This window comes from Pectinophora gossypiella, chromosome 9, assembly GCF_024362695.1.
Source record: "Pectinophora gossypiella chromosome 9, ilPecGoss1.1, whole genome shotgun sequence".
Classification (NCBI taxonomy): Eukaryota; Metazoa; Arthropoda; class Insecta; order Lepidoptera; family Gelechiidae; genus Pectinophora; species Pectinophora gossypiella.
The window spans coordinates 6,685,199-6,699,802 of NC_065412.1; positions in this window are offsets into that span (position 1 = coordinate 6,685,199).

Sequence of the window (14,604 nt, forward strand, 5' to 3'; positions counted from 1 at the left end):
GATATAAACAGGAATAATATTATATTTCACTATAAAAGCCCGAACTACGGTAAAAAAAAAACCTAAGTAAGTAAGTTTTACCGAATGGTGATGGTAGCTCTGATCTTTCTTCCATAATCTTCCCTTTGTAGGCACATCTTTGGTTAATCTTAGAATTTACCACTGATCTCTGGTTACTGCTGAAACAAAACAACTACTAGACCATGTGTGTGGATTAACGATTAAAAAATATAAGTAAGTTTTAAAGTATGTTTTTTTCATTGAAGAACGATTCGGGCTTTTACCATCATCACTTGGTACTTAAATCTTAAGATTTACCAAGTGATGATAGTTCTGTCTTTTACAGTAATATCATACTAGGGTGATATTATTAATAACGTGACAACACCAACATTCGTATGTAGTCTGTTTGAGTAAAACCTTGACAGTAATAATATATAACCTCATTGCGGCTCGTCGTTTGTCATTAATTATACCGACTGTGGTAGCAAACACGTCGGTATCACCTATGTACTTACTGATCGAATTGCGAGTCTGTATTTCAATACTGCTGCGGTGTATTGATACATATGATATTCTATTTTTTATGGCATTAATTATGGCTATTGACAAGTTACTGTTAGAGAACCGATAAGACCAACTTTTGTTTAATTTGTAACACAACATTTAATTTCTTAAGCGTCTACAAATGAAAAATAGTTTCAAATACTTAAATTATTTTTTACTTCTTTTAATATTTCTTTAGAGCGTGTTTGTTTAGGTATCTCTAAGGTACTTAAATTAAACCTTACGAAACCTCCAAGCAATAAACAGCCGTTAATCTGTCTCAGTTTCACGAAATTGTTCTTTGGAGTTGTAGAACTACTTTCTAAATATTCCAGTTTAATAGTTAATAGCTGTAAGTACTTCATTCATTACCAATTTTATTATTCCCCAAAATTCTATCCGTTCCATTTTTAAAAAGGTTATGTCGTTATGTCACTAAATAATAGACTACCCGTGGTATTATGATACTGAGAAAATATAGTTTTTTTTTATTAAGGATGGACTACCAGAGAATTATATTGATATATTTAAATAATAATACAGTCAGTAATAATAGACTTTGATAAGAGTGGAAGAAGCGAAAGTGGTGTGTCAGGATCTTAGTTAGTGGAATTCCGTGGTCTCTGCCTACCCCGACGGGAAACAGGCGTGATCTTACGCATGTACGTATTTAAATAATACTGTTTTATTCCGCTCCGAGGTTTCAAGTTGAAACTATCTCACGTGTAAGTTGAAGCTTGCAAGACTCCCGTGATACAAAGAAGTCCATTATTTTATTTCCGAGTCCAACTTGCTCATGCAACTCGACTCCCATGCGAACTATTCCCCGTCACAATCCGCCGTATTTGTGTTTTAAACCTCCTTTGTGTTCTATAAAAACTTGCTGGATCTCTCTCTTCCATCTACATGAAGAACAGTGGTTTAGTGTTAAAGATATGGTTTTGTTACCATATTATTTAAGGATTTGGTTCGCGGGAATAGGGAGAATTATTTTATATTGCTGTCTTTATTTTTCTGCCTTTGGACGCCATTATATTTTACCTGTTGCGAGATCATCATCACCAGCCCATTAACGTCCCCACTGCAGGGACACGGGCCTACCCTATGGATGGATAGGGAGATCGGGCCTTAAACCACCCACCACACGGGCCCATTGCGGATTGGTGGTTATTAACGACTGCTAATGCAACCGGGACCAACGGCTTAACGTGCCTTCCGAAGCACGGAGGAGCTCGAGATGAAAACTTTTTTTTGTGGTCACCCATCCTATGACCGGCCTTTGCGAAAGTTGCTTAACTTCAACAATCGCAGACCGAGCGCGTTTACCGCTGCGCCACCCAGCTCCTGCGCCACCCAGCTCCTGCGCCACCCAGCTCGTTGCGAGATCACAGTATCTAAATTATTCTCGCGCTTAAAACATTGATTTGCCACTACCATAGATATAGCGCTTGATATATTTGATTTAGTTAATACATTCGTATATTAGCGCGTGGTGCATCGTAACGCGGTTGGGTTATACTGCGACTCGGATTGACCGGGAGTACTTATTTTAGTATAATTTAAACTAAAATAATAATTTTGGTGGGTTTTACTGCGAAAATTAAAATGTGTGATAACATGCACAATGTCATTACTTATTAGAAATATGATGTTCCATCCTTCTTTTTCCCTTTGAGCTTCAATTTTGTAAGTTTTTACCACACACTGCCCAGTGTTGCCAGTTCGGCGTCTAATCGCACACTGAAGTAAATTACTGTCAACGTCGCTATATTAACAGTAACTTTCCGTTCCACTTTCTGAGCGCTGATGTTCAATCTATGGTAGTAGTATATCTATGGCTTAAAATTGAAAAGCAAATAAAAACAATGCTGCTGAATAGCTTTTTTATTCAGCGAAAATAATTAACAAACACTTAAACATGAGTAGTATGGCTAAACCTAACGTGGATTTGTCTCAAAGTTGTGAAAATCTACACGACCTGCATCCGTCCGATCATAACCTAAGTATGAAAGGGTCGTTTTCACGCAGGCTAGTCCCTCTCTAATCCATCGCCTACAGGTGAAACAAAATCGTTTCATGCGAAAAGCCACGGTAGCCCCGAGCTGGAGCTGCGTGCCCCGCATCACCCAACTCCCCTGGTAGTTGCGGCTTCCGAATACATCCCGCTTAGGGACGGTACTGAAAAGTATCGATTACTCTAGCCATAGAGACGGCCAATTAGCTCGCGACAACAAATACTTCAGGACCCCGATACCGACCACTCTGACGTGGTCGACGATTTCCGTCGCTTATCTCTATCGACCCAGTACAATCCACTAATTCCTTCAAATATAATACTCTCAGATGACGCCCTGAGCCGAGGTTTGCGCCCTCAGGACTGTTGTCTTAAATTTTGTACCGGATGAGAGCCTTCAGCGCCCCCTATTTGTCCCACCAAGTAGTTAATGTCATCTGCGGAAAATCTACAATAAGAATAAGTCACATCAAAAAAAAGAACACCACATTTTGCACGAACACATTGTCGCAATGAAACATTTCTTACTATTAATCTTACCCTGACTACCCCAATTGGGATATAGTCGTGAGCTTATGTTATGTCATGTTTCGAATTATGAGTGACTTGTGGGTCTGTTCATCCCATTAAGGATTGTGGACGTGGTTTTATGCATGTATGAGTAAAACAATAGTTTTAATAAACGTCTGAAAATGGCTCACGTGGCTCGCTTGGCGTGGCTTTGTCTGGCATTTGAATTGTTTGTTGATTTCATTCCATATCTACTATATAATAAGGTAATGTAATTGGAATCCGTAGACCCAATAATTAGTGCCCGATAATTGAAATGTCATTAACCGCTGCAACATGTACATTGCAACCCCATGTTTTTCTACAAATTGATGAACAATCTTCCCGTTAACAATTCCATTTGAAGTCTTACGTGGTCGTACCGCTTTGGCTTGTATAAACGGTCTGCGATGGTCCGAGTAAATACTGCAGAAGTAATGAGATAGCAGTTATTCCATTAATGTTATTGAAAAATAGTCGTTAGTGGTCGGAGTGCGGGGCAAAGGGAGGGCGGTGGACCGGGCCACAGGCAAGCTGAAGTGGTTCACTTGAAACATTTGTAACTGAGGAAGTAATATGCAACATATACCCCAGAGCAAGTTTAGTATCAGTATACTTATTCAAAGTAGTATATAATAGATAAGTATTATATATTTTATGAAAATTGCGTACCTAATGTACCAACCATCCCGCATTTTATAGAACAGCACAAGTTTAGAAATGAATTGATTATCTCATATATCATATATTCATTGGCATCCGTAGTCCTTCATCAGATAATATTCTAATTATCTATTCATATATTTGTCTTTGGCAAAAATATATAACAAAGCTGAAGGCCGAATATTATAGTATTTTATGCAACAGTTGTATAAGAAGGGTCAAAAAATGCGAGTGGCGTGAGTTGCGATGTGAGCCTTGGCGAACATCGCAATAAGAGACGCCACGAGCATTTTTTGACCTAGTTATACAACGTTGCATACAATACTTTTTCTACGACGACGTAATTTTAAATGAAACAAAAATTTTCCAATTTATTTTCCAACGCGCGGGAAAATGGCGGCAAATGTATACTTTTTTTTTATAGTATATCTATGGCACCAAACAAATTAAAGGTGCCAGTTTCCAGGTCAAAAAAAAAAAACAACAACAATGCTTTTTTGGCGACATTATAGTACAGTTACACTTTGTAAACAATGCTTTTATAGGCCATAGAGCGTACACTTTTTCAGAGAGTTTAATTATGTATGTACTTATATTAGACTTTTTGGTTATTTAAATGCCAGATTAAAGTAGAGGAGTAGAAAATAGTATTTTATGCAACAGTTGTATAAGAAGGGTCAAAAAATGCGAGTGGCGTGAGTTGCGATGTGAGCCTTGGCGAACATCGCAATAAGAGACGCCACGAGCATTTTTTGACCTAGTTATACAACGTTGCATACAATACTTTTTCTACGACGACGTAATTTTAAATGAAACAAAAATTTTCCAATTTATTTTCCAACGCGCGGGAAAATGGCGGCAAATGTATACTTTTTTTTTATAGTATATCTATATTATCTATGGCACCAAACAAAGTAAAGGTGCCAGTTTCCAGGTCAAAAAAAAAAAAACAACAACAATGCTTTTTTGGCGACATTATAGTACAGTTACACTTTGTAAACAATGCTTTTATAGGCCATAGAGCGTACACTTTTTCAAAGAGTTTAATTATGTATGTACTTATATTAGACTTTTTGGTTATTTAAGTGCCAGATTAAAGTAGAGGAGTAGAAAAAGTTTTTTATTTAGCTTTCTAACTACCTGTATGATTTGTTTTTGTAACGTACATAAAGTCACGCGTATTTCCCACCGGGATAAGCAGAGACTATGGGATTTCACTTTTCTTGCTTCTTCCACATTCATCAATCGTTTTATAAACGCTATTTCAAAGAAATTTGTTTTTCTGCATTTGCAATAAAGTATTTTTGTATTATATTGTAAGAATGTGCAGTAAGCCAAGTTCATACCGTTTGCACGGAGTATCTCCACCGCATGCTCCTGTGCTAGGTCGGCGGCGGCGGACCGAGTCGAGACTCTTCGCATGAAGTTAATTGGATTTTTCCGTTTGCCGCGCGCGGACGTGCTCCGCGTGAATAATAAGTACCTTTAATAGTGTTTTGAGCTTCAGAGATGCCATCTCATACGACCTTGTTAATGCCGACATGTCGTCATGTCACTAAATAATAGACTACCAGCGTTATTATGGTAATGGAAAAATATATTGAGATATAACGACGTATTGGTTGTTGTACAGTGTTCGTCTGTTTTATTTCCTTGCTTCGTAAATGTTTTTCAGATCTTTAATTGTAAGGAAATTTACCTACTTTCCGCAAGTAGACACTTAACTGTAGTTACGTACTATAACACGTAGAAAAAATACCGTAACATTTTCAAACACATAATACGTATTAAGTAAACAAAAAATATACTCGACCTTATTTTACTAAATTGACATACTTTTATAATATACCTCTACAAGCTCAAATTAAGGTACCTATTTAAGCGTCTAAACGCAGTGTAATTACCATTTAGTACTAAAATAGTGTTTAACGAAAATCCGGACTTAAAGTTGGGGATAAATAATTCGTTAGAGGCTCACAAGGGCGTAAAACGAAGCTAATTAGTTTCCCAGGAACCCAGTAATTTTCACGCTCCCAGTTCAAACTAACTACTTGTCAAATTTCGACATGAGACTGATTACGGACTGGACTCGTATATCACGACCGGAGGCTATTCGTCTTAGAAGAAAAATTAACATACTTACCCCACATTAGTTACCCAATTTAGGCGTAAAAAGAACCAACAAAAAATGTAAAAGTGGTTGATTCAAACAATATATTTGTAAGTACATATTACAAATAATATACTTAGTGGAGTTTTATGGCAGGTTATCAGCCTATCACTTTACAACAGCCAAATCCTACAACATTATTAAGTAAGATAATAAGCCAAATAGTGTACATGAAAAAAGTGTAGATTATTGAAAAAAAATATGGCGATACAGCTCACCACCTTTCACGTCGGTGTAACAGAAAGCTCGGTGTGTGTACTTTGTTCATTAGAAAAAATGACTCAAGCACTAAAAGGTAACTATAATCATTATAATAAACAAACTAAAGGCAAAATACTCACTTATTGTTGAGTTAACAAAATATTTTATCGTAGCAACGTAGCGCGTAGCAGATGGTTACGACACGACTACGGTGCTACGCTAAATTGAGTCTCCTTTTTTCACGTGTTTTGTCGCACGTGATATCCTATAGCAATTACTGATAAGATACGAAAACTTATCAAATTACATGTCATTAAGTATCGAAAATCATCTATACTTATAATAAATCTGTAGAGAGGTCAATTCTGTACATTAAATATTTTTTCAAAATAACTATCAGGGGGTGATAAGTGGTCGATACTGATGCCAAAAATGCAATCAGTAAAATTTTTGTCTGTCTGTCTGTCTGTCTGTCTATCTGTCTGTCTGTCTGTCTGTCTGTCTGTCTGTATGTTCCTTATAGAAACAAAAACTACTGGACGGATTTTAATGAAACTTGGTACAATTATTTTTCACACTCCTGGACAGGTTATAGTATACTTTTCATCACGCTACAATCAATAGGAGCAGAGCAGTGAAGGGAAATCCTTTTGTATGAAAAATCTAAACCACTCAAGTTAGACGTTTGAAATTTGGCATGCAGGTACCTTAGATACCGTAGAGGTGCACTAAGAAAGGAATTCCCGAAATTCTTACGGGAACGGGAATTAGCGGGAAAATCCTTTTGTATGAAAAATCTAAACCACTCAAGTTAGACGTTTGAAATTTGGCATGCAGGTACCTTAGATACCGTAGAGGTGCACTAAGAAAGAAATTCCCGAAATTCCCACGAGAACGGGAATTAGCGGGAAAATCCTTTTGTATGAAAAATCTAAACCACTCAAGTTAGACGTTTGAAATTTGGCATGCAGATACCTTAGATACCTTAGAGGTACACTAAGAAAGGAATTCCCGAAATTCCCACGGGAACGGGAATTAGCGGGAAAATCCTTTTGTATGAAAAATCTAAACCACTCAAGTTAGACGTTTGAAATTTGGCATGCAGGTACCTTAGGTACCGTGGAGATGCACTGAGAAAGGAATTCCCGAAATTCCCACGGGAACGGGAATAAACGGGAAAATCCTTTTGTATGAAAAATCTAAACCATTCAAGTTAGATGTTTGAAATTTGGCTCGCAGGTACCTTAGATACCTTAGAGGTACACTAAGAAAGGAATTCCCGAAATTCCCACGGGAACGGGAATTAGCGGGAAAATCCTTTTGTATGAAAAATCTAAACCACTCAAGTAAGACGTTTGAAATTTGTCATGCAGGTACCTTAGGTACCGTGGAGATGCACTGAGAAAGGAATTCCCGAAATTCCCACGGGAACGGGAATAAACGGGAAAATCCTTTTGTATGAAAAATCTAAACCATTCAAGTTAGATGTTTGAAATTTGGCATGCAGATACCTTAGATACCTTAGAGGTACACTAAGAAAGGAATTCCCGAAATTCCCACGGGAACGGGAATTAGCGGGAAAATCCTTTTGTATGAAAAATCTAAACCACTCAAGTAAGACGTTTGAAATTTGTCATGCAGGTACCTTAGGTACCGTGGAGATGCACTGAGAAAGGAATTCCCGAAATTCCCACGGGAACGGGAATAAACGGGAAAATCCTTTTGTATGAAAAATCTAAACCATTCAAGTTAGATGTTTGAAATTTGGCTCGCAGGTACCTTAGACACCGTAGAGGTGCACTAAGAAAGGAATTCCCGAAATTCCCACGGGAACGGGAATTAGCGGGAAAATCCTTTTGTATGAAAAATCTAAACCACTCAAGTTAGACGTTTGAAATTTGGCATGCAGGTACCTTAGATACCGTAGAGGTGCACTAAGAAAGGAATTCCCGAAATTCCCACGGGAACGGGAATTAGCGGGAAAATCCTTTTGTATGAAAAATCTAAACCACTCAAGTTAGACGTTTGAAATTTGGCATGCAGGTACTTTAGTAAACTTAAAGCTTAGTTGCAACAGGATATTACAAAATTCCCACGGGAACGGTAGTTAGCGGGAAAAAACATTTGTATGAAAAAATCAAATCTAAATAAAAGGAGGAACTGACTGACTCAGTGACTGACATATCAACGCATAGCCTGAACGGTTAAACGTAGGCATTTGAAATTTGGAAGGGACATAGCTTAGGTACCGTAGAGGTGCACTAAGAAAGGAATTCCCGGAATTCCCACGGGAACGGAAATTAGTGGGAAAATCCTTTTGTGTGAAAAATCTAAACCGCTTAAGTTAGACGCTTGAAATTTGGCATGCAGGTACCTTGGTTAACTTAAAGCTTAGTTGCAACAGGATATTGCAAAATTCCCACGGAAACGGGAGTTAGCGGGAAAAAAACATTTGTATGAAAAAATCGAAACCGCGTAAGATAGATGTTTTCAATTCAATTCAATTAAATTATTTATTGCATTCCATGTAGCACAATGGGGTGTTACATAGGCATAGGAACTAAAACATGGACCCTGTAGGGCACAGCAACGTTGAAGGGAAGAGAGGAAGTATGTATTAAAATTAAAACTCAATGAACAATCAATTAAAAAAAAATCAATTCAATCAATTGATTCAATCTAGCATGCATGCATACCTTAGTAAATATAAAGTTTATTTTTGGCTGTATTTTGAAAAATGGGAGTTATTGGGAAAAAAATTGTATGAAAACATCTAAACTGCATAAGTATGCACTCCCACACACACAAAGATATCTCTCTTATATAAAACGCCACGCGGACGAAGTCGCGGGCAAAAGCTAGTATATAATAACGAACTAGTCTTACGACAGACCTATTACTAGTAATTAAAGAAATAATGAAGGTTGATTTGTCGGATAATAGTATTTGGTAAATAACTACATAGTCCACGTGGACATGAATTACCATATCCCCTCCAGTTGGTTGAGAGTAGGGCTGTGCCCAGCAGTGGGACGTATTTAAGCTGTCTATGTATGTATGAATATGTACGAATAAAATAAATACGTTAAGTATTTCATCGTTAAGTATTGCTTCTCATCTTGTGAACGAATTACTGGCAAGTCGACTAGGGATTACATGTTCTAAAGATTGACATATCAAAGGCTACGAATGGTTAACCTTATGTCTGCTACTGGAATATTATATTAATTTCAAAACCTCTAAATAGTAAAATAAAGGTCATTATGAACTACAAGTTTTATTCGAATAATTCGTACCCCAGTAAATAAAATACGGTAACGTAGTCAGTTACATTTTTCATTACCGATATTGGATTTGGTTTTGCAAGCGCTAGCCTATGATTTGCATGGTAAATGCATGCTATTCAGTGCATTATCGGATTGGACGGAATGAATTTACGGCTCTGCTGCGATTACTTGATACCAGTGCAGATGAGCTAACTAATTGGGGCAATAACCTTCGATTACCATAATAACCTGAGGCTTTGTGGGTAGGGACAGGCCGTAAATCTACTTCGTCGTGCTAAGACCTCTGTTTCTTTATTGTCCATTTACTGAAATTAAATTGTGGCTTTTGGATTTATTAAGAGAATTTTCATAAGAATTTTTGTAAGAGAAATGTGAGATAATTCCGTGCTTCAAAGGGAACGTTAAGACGTTGGTCCCGGCTATTAGCGGTAAAAATCATCTCCACCAACCCGGAGTGGAGCAGCGTGGTGGACTATGCTCCATACCTCCTCCTGTTAATTGAGAGAAAGCGACGTGACTTATTGTAGATTTGCCGCAGATGGCATTAACTACTTGGCCGGACAAAAAATGATTTAAAAGCATATCCATATTATATTAGGCAAAAGAAATAAAATGTGTTTTCGGCGATCAAGTAAAGGAGCAGAGCTATATAAAAAAAATAACTTCTATCTACAAAAAAACATTTTTTTATGTTAACGAAATCATGCACAAGACTCTTGTCATGCGTAATTTTGAACTTCTTAAGCACTAGTCGGCTTCAAAAACTATATAAGTTATTCGATATACAACCAGTAAATGCTTTGTTGAATAATTTTGCCTCGTCCCCACTTAAACGTGGCTTAACTTCTCCTATGTTATTATTGATACAAAAAATATTGCATTCAACAGAACAGGCGGGGGTCCGCTGTTCAACAGTGCGGCATGCGAATTAATGTCTTTATGTACGAACACACTGGACTGTGTGTACGTGTGTTAAGATGTGAGGGAATGTGAAATGTGAATGTATGTGTGAATAGTAATTTAGTTGGCATTGTAGCGTCCGGTGGCGGTATCGCACCTGCTGTGGCACGCATCGGTGCGCGGGCGCTCGTGCATGCATTCTATATTTATTTTAAAATATAAATGTCCCCGTAAAGCACTGAAACTAAAAAAGTTCAACGTTCACTAACACGAGTCACATGTATGTCACCGGCGACTTTTTCATTTTTCGTGAATAATTTAATTCGTAACCCGAACTGATATCTCATCTTAGATTTAACAAAATATTTTTACATAACATCAAGTTAGCTACGCAGATAAATTTTAAATCTTTTACGGTATCCCATGTTTGTCCCAGTGTCCCCACCATGCATTTGTATTACTCCTATTGTGAACAAGGACAGTTTTATGGTGTAATTTACAATTAGGTATCTTTTACAGCTGGCTTGCAGACCCCGTGCATCAGTAAAATAAAACCGCCCTCAATTTGCATAATTAATGTTGTTTTACAAAGTAGGATGAGTTAATTTAAAGGGAGACACTAATTTTCCTCTCACTTTGGCGTTACTGTAGTGAATTATAACACTCGCCGAAGTTAAAAATTGTAATAAGTTCGCTGAAAGCGGAAGAAAAAGAAAACTTGAACATCTGACTTCAAACTCAGTTGCACATGCTGTCGGCAAAGGATTTGAGAATGGTCTCAATTACCAGGTTCGAAGTTACCTCGATAGCAGCACGTACCTACACTTTATTTTATTCTTAGAAAATCGTATTTCATTTTCTAAGATAAACCAAATGTAGTAGATGTTGTTAAGCAAATACAAGATTTTTATTGCGAAAATATTACAAACTTCATAAAATTGAGTTGCTTCACATACATGTGTGTATGAAATAACACCGATCTTAAATTGGGAACATGAATACAATTCAAATCTTGCTTGAACATGAGTTTGATGTAAAGTATTGTCTCACATTAGGTGGAGCCGCAATCAGTGGCGCGGGAGTCGGGGCCCACATTCGTGAAGTTGATTACGCAACGAGCCACGGCCAACTTTGCCGGCTTATAATAAACAGAGACACGGAAAATTATTCACTAACTTTGCTCTGAGCACAAAATTTATGGTACGTTTACCACGAAATTTCTCAACAATGAACGACTCGCTTGGGTTTTAAGCTTTATAACTTTACCCACTGCGGTCTGCAACACGGATAAGCAATAGCGAGCAAAAAGCCGCTGCGCGACGAATGTGCAAACAAGGACGCTAGCCCGAATGTTGACATAATAACGACGACGGCTCCTTCCAAGAAATGGTAAATAAACCTCGACCTTTATGTTTTAAAATACCATTTTTGACAGTACACTATACACGCAAACCATTTGGACGGAGTTTATTTTTCATCTGTAGTCAGGCCCTTGAGACCAACTTCTGTCGCTTGGTGGTCTTATTATAACGTAAAACTAATTTAAACTTTGCGACGACGAAGGAAAATGCCGCTTATGGATTGAGGTACATTTTTGTGTTACCTACAGTTTATTTAAGTATTTATTTATAGTAAAAACCTTGGATTCTTATCTCCATATACATTTTTTTTAATTTTACTCTGTATCAGGTGCACAAAGTGTTAATATGTTGCGATATAAACAAAGTGCTTGACGTCGGCGTGCGGTGGGCGTGCATAAATTAACATTTATCTGAGTCTCCGAGTCATTACCGCCGCACTGTGCACGATGCACTATCGCGATGCGCTGCCGCTGCTGACCGTGCACTCATAATAATTACCTATAACCATTGCATTTTATCATTACGCGCCTGAAATTATCCAAAATATTTAACCAATATACTGACACCGAAGAAGAAGAGCGACAAAAATTATTAAGATATTTCTATATAATTACCAGTCAGACAACTAATTAGTAAGTATTAAAAATGACTTCTTTGCTGACTCGTTCATATTATAAAAATGTTTGATAGAAATCAAGAATTTTATACAATTTAATTAAACTTTTAGATTTTTTTATTTGTCTGCATAAATAAAAAAATCTAAACAAAAAGTGTTTTCTCAGAGTAAAGCATATTCTAATAACAATTTCAGCACAACTTACATCAGTACATCACATACCTAATTAATCATTAAAGTATAATTCATTTCTGGATTGCGAGTGAGATAGATTCATTATATGAAATCAAAATTTATTTTTAGACGACATAATAATACGTTAAATTATTAGAGTTAAGTTTCACTGAAACGAATTAATGTATGAGTAGAATAAAATTATCTGCTAATGAAACTTGAGTAACTTGAGTATAAATTATCTAAATAAATTGAGTCGTTGAATATTCAATCTATTTATTTTGAAAAGGATTAGTTTGAAAATATGCTTTCATTTAAAACATTTTACTCTAACTCAAAGTTGTTTTGACAAATGTCTAGAATACTAAAATATAATTGACTGAGACAAGATAAAAAAAATGTTTGTCTGGCAAAGTAACAGAATTTTGAAATAACTACGTACTTACATTAAATATATTTTTATATAAGTCCACGCTCCAATTTTGTTCAATAAAGAAATATTTTTTTGTCTACTAGATTGAGACCGAATAACATTTTAAAACTAATTACCACACATTATCTATAGACTAATTATAAGTCTCCGCCCCATCCAATATGTCGCAACTAGTTGAACTATAGTATAATATTTCCATGTCATTAATATTCAAGTAAATCTATTTCCCAATTAACTCAAACACACAACGGCGCCAGATATCAGCTGCTCGTAATAAATGATCGCATCCAAGAACTGCTTATACAATTGATTAGACAAACCCCCATTTATATTTAAGGGGCGTACACGTCGAACTAATTATGCTAATATTTGTGTTCCTCTGAAGATATAAATGCGGTTAGGTAACCTGTTTAGGGAATGGCCTCTGAGACTCTTGCGAACGCCCTAACCAAACTAACAGGCCCTGACTAGAATACTGATCAGCCGCGCCTCCGCTAAAATATTCAATGAAGAGATAGCCTTTTTGGTTGCTTAATTAACAGCAGTATTAATATAGCGATTAATCGCTGTTTATCTACTGCCGTAATTTGGTGTCATAATTCCGGAACTGTGGCCATTATCTATGAAACATGCATTTTAATACGCCTCATAAAATGAGCCCGGAAAGTGTTATTTAAATTTTGCAAGGATCGAAAGTAATCCGAATTGAGAGCTCAATGTAACATTGTATGTGATCTACAAAGTTTTGTCGGCGGTGCTGATACGACGCCGGTATAAACCTTCGGATTTTATTGTCCATTCTAAGTAAATAAGTTGGCTGGAAGAGTTGCCAAGCAGTTCACTCCCCTCGCTCACGTATAACACGTGTACTCATTCTCCTAACAATACGGTTATTGGGCTAAAAATTAAGAAATATAGGGTAGTTAGTGAGAAAGAGAGAGCACACCTGTGTAAGCAACAATTGGATCTTATGAACAGAGATAGACGAGTAGTAAACATAATATATATGTATTATAAACCCCTGACTCTTGTACTTCCAAGTATAAGGCCCTTATATCTGTCACCGCGATGACAAAGGTATGCATTTGACAGTTGTAATACTCTTGTCACTACATCTATATTAAATTCCGCTACCTCAGCAAAGGGAAGCCAACTAGGTAAACAACGGTCACAACGAAATTTATAAGTAATTAATGGATACACGAGATTCTTGGCTATTTCAAAGTTACGGTTAAGCACTTTTTTGTATGAAGTTTAAACAGAATTCACAATTAAAACATTATTAAAGGTGTTTATACTGTTCAAAAAGATAATTCCGTAAAATTATTCACATTTAATTCAAGTCACGCGTGAATCAAACTAAGTTTGGGTGGTTGAAAAACTAATTACGTAACTTTTTGTTGGCTTTACATCCTCCCAAATTTGAAACAAAGTTTCTTGCCGTTATAATGTGCCGGTTTATCGTGATAGCATGACTTGGAAAATGGCCTTTAATGGTTCCCTGTTCAATCAGGTGACGTGACGTATACGGAATTTATTATAATGTCATATTCGGGTTTCAGTTGTTTATTACACTGCACACTTCAATGTATATTCTATGCAGTTTTCCCTATTTTTATCTGTCCTACGTCAATGAAGAAGAACGGTATGATGGCCCGCTACTCCAGTCAAGTACCCACCTTATACACAC